This window comes from Monodelphis domestica, chromosome 2, assembly GCF_027887165.1.
Source record: "Monodelphis domestica isolate mMonDom1 chromosome 2, mMonDom1.pri, whole genome shotgun sequence".
NCBI lineage: Eukaryota > Metazoa > Chordata > Mammalia > Didelphimorphia > Didelphidae > Monodelphis > Monodelphis domestica.
The window spans coordinates 274,433,239-274,440,382 of NC_077228.1; positions in this window are offsets into that span (position 1 = coordinate 274,433,239).

Below are 7,144 nucleotides of genomic sequence, written 5' to 3' on the forward strand. Positions count from 1 at the left end.
GTGTCTGAGGCAGAATTTAAATTCAGGTCTGTCTTTTTTGTAAATCCTTAGCTTTGTGAAGATGGAATTAACTCTCCCCTGCCCACTTTTAGACTTTAATCACCAGAAGTGTATACACCCCCCCCCCCACATTTCCTTAAGTGAGGGAAGGTCCTATTATAATTAATTGTGGTTGGACACTAAAATATATTAATTATGTGGTCACCAGTGATTTAATTTCTAAATCCCAAAATGAATTACTAAAGTAAATGGAATTTATTGTGGTTTACTTATAATATTTACAATAGAAGGAAGATATTAAGGAATGAAAGAGAGAGAAAAAAAAAAAACTCTGGTTTCTTCTGATACCAGTTAGAATTTCCAAGTTCCAGTCAGGGGAAGAGAATCTCAAGAAGATGGGCCTTACCTGGAGGCTTCACACCTCCAGAAAGGCAGGGTCACTAAGTCAGCTTTTCACTCACCAATGGTAACAGTCTAAAAGAAGTCTGGGTGTCTACCTTCTGGTCACTCCACCCAGTCAGTGCCTGAATGTCCGAATCTCCAAATCTCTGTCTTCCCTTCAGCTCCAAGTGACTGATCCTTCTCCCAAAGCCCAGGTTACTGACCGTCTCAATCAGTCTTCCCTCCCCCCCCCTCAATTTAAAGACCTTTTTCTCTTGTCACCTCCTCTAAATGTTCACGTCTATCAATCACAGCAGATGCTTTTCTCCAGGACTGCCCATTCTTTAGTTCTCACCTTCTCTGGTTAAATTATATCTTTTTGGGTTACTCTTTTGTTAAGTTCACCTTTTGTAGTTACTTAACACCTTTTTGTAGTTAAAAATCTAAAAATAGATTGTAACTTACAATTCTAGCTTCACTATAAAGGAAGCACTAAGTGCCTTCATTGTTACAATCAGGAGATTACAATTTTATCTTCACAATAAAGAAAGAGCTAAGTATCTTCATTGTTACAATCAGGAGATAGCCAAATCCAATCTTCACAGTCCACAACTCATGAGCTAAACTGGGTGACAACTCAGAAATGACTGACTGCCCCCTGGGCAGCCCTAAGAAAATTCCAAAACTGAGATTGGTCCACATAAAATGGAAGGAAGGCACAGGAAGTAATGCAAAAAAGGGTCTTTAAAAGTAGTTACAACTTCCTATGACTAGTGCTTTCTCCTTTGAACGTGGCTTTGGAGGAGCTCTGGCTTAGGACCTCAGACTGCTCTTGGATCTTCCTACCATGTGATGAGTGAAAAGGCTAACTCCTTTAATGACTCCTGGAGAGTCTGGCATCCAAAGAGGCCCCCTCCCCCATCTTGGAGGAAGAGGCCATGTGGCTGGAGCCCTTGCTTAATTTATCAATTGCTAACTCCCTGAATGATCCATGTGTTTGTCAACATCCTCTTGGGGGGGGGGAGAGAATTGTATAATTGTCATATAATTCTAGATTTATAAAAAATTTTCTTGTTTGAGAATAATTTTGGATAAGAAACTTGCTACCTTCCCAAATCCAGAAAGTGAACTATTTGGAGAAGGCACCATGAAGATGCCTGCAGCAGCCACACACTGCACCAAAAGATCCAGAATGAACTTTGGAATGTAGTGAAATTGAACTGTGGGAGGTTGAATGCATTTATTTTGGACATACACTCTTTTGCCAAAGGAGACTGCCCCCTAATTGACTTTTTGTCAATGTGCCTAGTGGTCATTAGTTTTGTTCTCTTTCTTTTTAATTTCCCTTTTGCCCCAAAATTATTGTAATTTCCTCTTAAAAGTGCAATATTGCATATACCTCTAGTTGAAGATCTTAGAAGTATAAGATAGCTGTGTTTAAATGATCCATTGGGGAGACTAGTCTCCCAAAGGATCACAGGGAGATTGTGTAATTAAAATCTGTTCCCTAAAAACTACAATTCCCAGCACCCCACTCTCCTCCTGTCATTTTGTGCTGACATACGCAGAATATAAATTTTAGGCAGTTCCACCTCTTGCTCTCTTCTCTCCTTCTGGTGGCAGCTATGGATGCAAGAAAAATTCAGTCATGTGGTTCTGATTTGTTATATAATTACCTTTTTATTCCTTTACTTCTAATGATTATTAAGAAACTTTATAAAATATAACACTTGGAGTGTTGGACATTAATTTAAATCCTACATCTTCTCAGGCAGAAGAGGGGTAAGGGCTAGGCAATGGGAGTTAAGTGACTTGTCCAGGGTTACATCAATAGGAAGTGTCTGATGTCAGATTTGAACCCAGGATCTCCCATCTCTAGGTCTGGCTCCCAATCCACTAAGCCATCCAGCTGCCCTCTCAGGTTTATTTGACTTCAAGTCCAGCCCCCTATGCACTCTGCCTACCACCTAGTTCTTTTAAAGCTTTTTGTCTTAATAATATTGTTATTATAGTTGGAAATTTGGGGATAGAAAGCTGAGCTGAGTCAAGAAGACCGGAGTCCAAATCCTGCCTCAGTCACTTATCAGCTACATGATCCCAAGCAAGTCACAACCTCTGCTTAGATTTCCTCAAATAAAATGGTGATAATCTTAATATTTGCCTCCCAATGTTGTTGTGAGGATCAAATGTAATAATATTTGTAAAACATTTGACATATAGCAGGTACTTAATAAATTCTGATTTTCTTTCTTCTTTGTAGACATTCTCTTGGTTCTGCTCCCTTTACTCTGCATCAGTTTATACAAGTTTTCCTGGGGTTCTCTAAAACCACCCTTTTAATTTCTTTTTTTTTTTTATTTCAACCTTCTGTCTTAGAATTGAGACTAAGTATTGGTTCCAAGGTTGAAGAGTGGTAAGGGCTAGGCAATGAGGATTAAGTGACTTGCCCAGGGTCACATAGCTAGGAAGTGTCAGAGGCCATATTTGAACCCAGGACCTCCCATCTCCAGGCCTGACACTCTATCCACTGAGTCACCCTCTTTCCTCATTTCTAAAGGCACAATAGTATATTCAAACATTCATTCAGAGACCATAATTTGTTCAAACATTCCCTGGTTTAAGCAATTCTTTGATTTGCAGTTCTTTGCCACTACAAAATGAGCTCTCATAAATATTTTGTGTCCATGGTACAAAAATTCTCCACCTGACTTCCCCCTTTCATTGCTTTTTTAAAAAAATTTTGTTGTTGTTACACTAACGTTCCCAGGCATCCCACTACCACTCTTCCCTCTGTGCACTAGAGAAGACATCATTTGACCAAATATATATGTGTATATATATATATTAAATTGTCTTTTTTCTGTTCTTAGTTTTTTTTTTCTGGAGGTAGACATACACAAGTTATTTTTCAAACAATATTAGTCATCAAAAAGTATTTTTCCAGGGCAGCTGGGTGGCTCAGAGGATAGAAAGTCAGACCTGGAGACAGGAGGTTCTGGATTGAAATTTGACTTCAGATACTTCCTAGCTGTGTGACCCTGGGCAAGTCACTTATCCTTCATTGTCTAGCCCTTAAAGCTCTTCTGTCTTAGAAACAATATTTATTATTAATTCTAAGACAGAAGGTAAAGGTTGAAATAATGTATATTGAAGGAGCAGCTAGGTAGCTTCAAGATGGGAGGTCCTGGATTCAAATTTGACCTCAGGCACTTCCTAGCTGTGTGATCCTGTGCAAGTCACTTAACCCCAATTGCCCAACCCCTGCCACTTTTTTTCTGTTGGAACTAATACTTGGTGTTAATTTTAAGACAGAAGGAAAGAGTTAAAAAAAAGATTTCCTCCCAGTAGCAAAATTAACACACAAGTCTGCCTTGTTTACTCCTGGAAGCAAATTCACAAGATAGCATTGAAGACACAGCGTCAAAGGATTTCTTGGGACCACAGGGAAAGGGAGACATAGCCCAAGACAGGAGGAGGACAAATATCATCCCAATTTTCAAATAAAGGGAGGTGAAGAGTGTGTAAATTATATGCCAAAGAGCTTGACTTCAGTTTCTGGGAGAAATTCAATAATAAATTAGTAAAGAGATGGTTAATGGGGGCAGCTGGGTGGCCCAGTGGACAGAGACTCAGAGTTAGAAATGGAAGATCCTGGGTTCGAATCTGGCCTCAGACACTTCCAGCTGTGTGACCCTGGGCAAGTCACTTAACCACCATTGCCTAGCCCTTACTGCTCTTCTGCCTTAGAACTAATACACAGTGTTTATTCTAAGACAAGAGGTAAAGGTTTAAGAAAAGAGATGGTTAATGAATATCTAGTTCATTAGATAATAGTAATAACAAGAAGAGATCACACCAGACTACCTTTATCTCCTTTATCAAAAGGCATAAACTGTAGAGAGAAGGGATGCTAACGTTAAAGTTTTATTAGACTTGATTCAGGCATTCCATTCATCTCATACTCTTCTTGTGGGAATGGTGGAGACATGCATACTAGAAATAATAAAAATTTGAAAGATTTAGAACTGGTTGGATGGAAAGAATTAATGCTTTAATGTTGCCTTGGCAGGAGGTTTTTAGAGAAGTGGCCAAAGGAGCTGCACTGTGCCCTTTGATATTTTACATTTACATTGTCAATGACAAAAAAATCAGGTGGAAGAAAAACCCGAGTTCAAATCCAGCCTCAGACACAACTGCATGACTCTGGGCAAATCACTTAACTTCTGTTTGCCTCAGTTTCTCCATTTGAAATATGAGGATAATAAATGGCACTTACCTTCCAGGGTTGTCTTGAGGATGAAATGAGATGACATTTATAAATTACTTTGTTGGCTTTAAAGCACCCTATGCTATGACTTGGATAAAAGTAGGTATGGCGTGTTCATGGAATTCAGATGCCACAAAGTTGTGGGGGAAAGCTAACACACTGGAGGATAGGATCAGAGTCCCAAAAGATCTGAACCCAATATAGGGAAAAGCAAAGTCCTACACTTGGGCTCAAAAAATCACTTCCAAAGTTCTGGGTAGGGGAGGTATGATTAGATAGTAGTTAAAATCGTTTGTTTACATGTTGTTTCTCTCATCCAAGGGGCAAATAGGTGATGCATTAGATAATCAGGGAGATCCGAGTTCTAATCCAGTATCAGACACTTCCCAGCTGTGTGATCCTGGGCAAGTCACTTAATTATATATATATATACATATAAATATATTAATTATATATAAATAATAATTAATTTAAAAAATCTAGCCCTTATTGCTCTTCTGTCCTCCATAAAGGAGTTGATCATTCTTTCATATTCTGCCCTCAACAAACTGTATCTGGGACATTGTCTTCAGTTCTAAGTGCCACAATTTAAGAGTGATGTGGACCAAAAAAAAAAAAAGGCAGATGGATGGCTCACTGGATAGAGAGCCAAACCTGGAAATGGGAGGTCTTAGGTTCAAATCTGTCCTCAGATACTTTCTAGCTATGTGACTCAGGGCAAGTCACTTAACCCCCATTGCCTAGCCCTTACCCCTCTTTTTTTCTTTAATATCAGTTCTAAGATGGAAGATAAGAGTTTTTTGTTGTTGTTGTTTTGTTTTTAAACCCTTGCCTTCCATCTTGGAATCAATACTTTGTATTGGTTCCAAGGCAGAAGAGTGGTAAGGGCTAGGCAATGGGGGTTAAGTGACTTGCCCAGGGTCACACAGCTGGGAAGTGTCTGAGGCCAGATTTGAGCCTAGGACCTCCTATCTTTAAGCCTGACTCTCAATCCACAAAGCTATCCAGCTGCCCTCGGTAAGAGTTTTGTTTTGTTTTTTTAAAGAAAAGAAAAAGAAAGATGTGGACCAGCTAGAAGGTGTCCAGAGAAGCCAACCAGGATGGTGAAGGACCTAAGGCCATGTGATAGGAGCATCTGCTCAGGGCACCAGCAATGTTTTGTGTGGAGAAGAGAAGACTCACTTGTCAGTTGTGTTATAGAGAAGCTTTCCTCCTTGGGTTTAGGTTTGGACTAGATGGCCTTGGAGGTCTCTTCTTCCACTAAAATTCTTGATTCCCTGAATTCTAACCCTGACACTTACTAGCTTTGGGACTCCGTGGTTTCCTCATCTGTAAAATACAACTAAATACTACGTGCACTGAGAGTCAGCAAGAGAGCTGGCCTTGGACTTGGAGAAGACCCACACGCCAATGGCTGTGTCATTCTGGGCACTTCATCTTACAGGACCTCAGACAGTCCTTTGATCCCCTTCTCGGAGGCAGATGACTCCCATTATTAGAGTTAATGGAGTTGCCCGCAGAGACGAACTCACAGGTCCGTATTGGTATTTCCTCCCCTTCCCAGGAATCTTTAAATACTAAATGGGATCCTTGTGAGAAAAGTGTTATATAAAACTTACATTGTTAAATAAAGCTGATTGTAATCTCTTTGAATCTAAAAGATCATCGATTTAGAACTGGAATTTAGACCCTTTACAGATGAAGAAAATGAGCCCCAGAGAGGAAAAGGCTCAAAGTCATACAGGAAGCAAGTATATTAGAGACCAAGGATGGATATGAAGAGGCAGTTAAGTGGTATAGTGGATAGAACGCTGGGCTTGGGATCAGAAAGACTCCTCTTCCTGAGTTCAAATCTGGCCTCCATCACTTTTACTAGCTGTGAGACCCTGGGCAAGTCACTAAACCCAGTTTGCCTCAGTTTCCTCATCTGTCAAATGAGCTGGAGAAGGAAATGGCAAAACACTCCAGTATCTTTGCCAAGAAAGTCCCAAAAGGGGCTCAGGAAGAGTCAGAACTGAAAAGATTCAGCAACGACAAATCCCCGCTAAAAAATTTGGGAAATAAGGTCAGGTTGTCACGACAGTTCCTGACGAGGCCACATTGGCTCCTTGTAATCTGAACAACTGAGATGTATTGACGCCACAACATTTGCTACCCCTGCTGCAGCCTGGGATACCCGGTAGCATCCATTGCCTTCTCTCCTGGGTACATCGCACATGTGCTGTACACTAGAGGGAGGGTGAGGACCACCCTGACTCATCTTTGTCCCCAAGAGCAGCCACCATCTTTTGCTTTTTCTTTGAATCTTCAGTGTTTAGCAGAGCTCCTGGCTTATCGGAGGCACTTAATAAATGCTGATTGACTGACTATGCATCCTCTTTGCTGGGAACACAAGGTTTTTTTCCATATGGGTATTGATTAATTAGCCTGGATAAATATGACCTTTCTCCTCACCCTCACTCCCACCACTTGGGCTCCCTTTATGTCTCTGTCCAG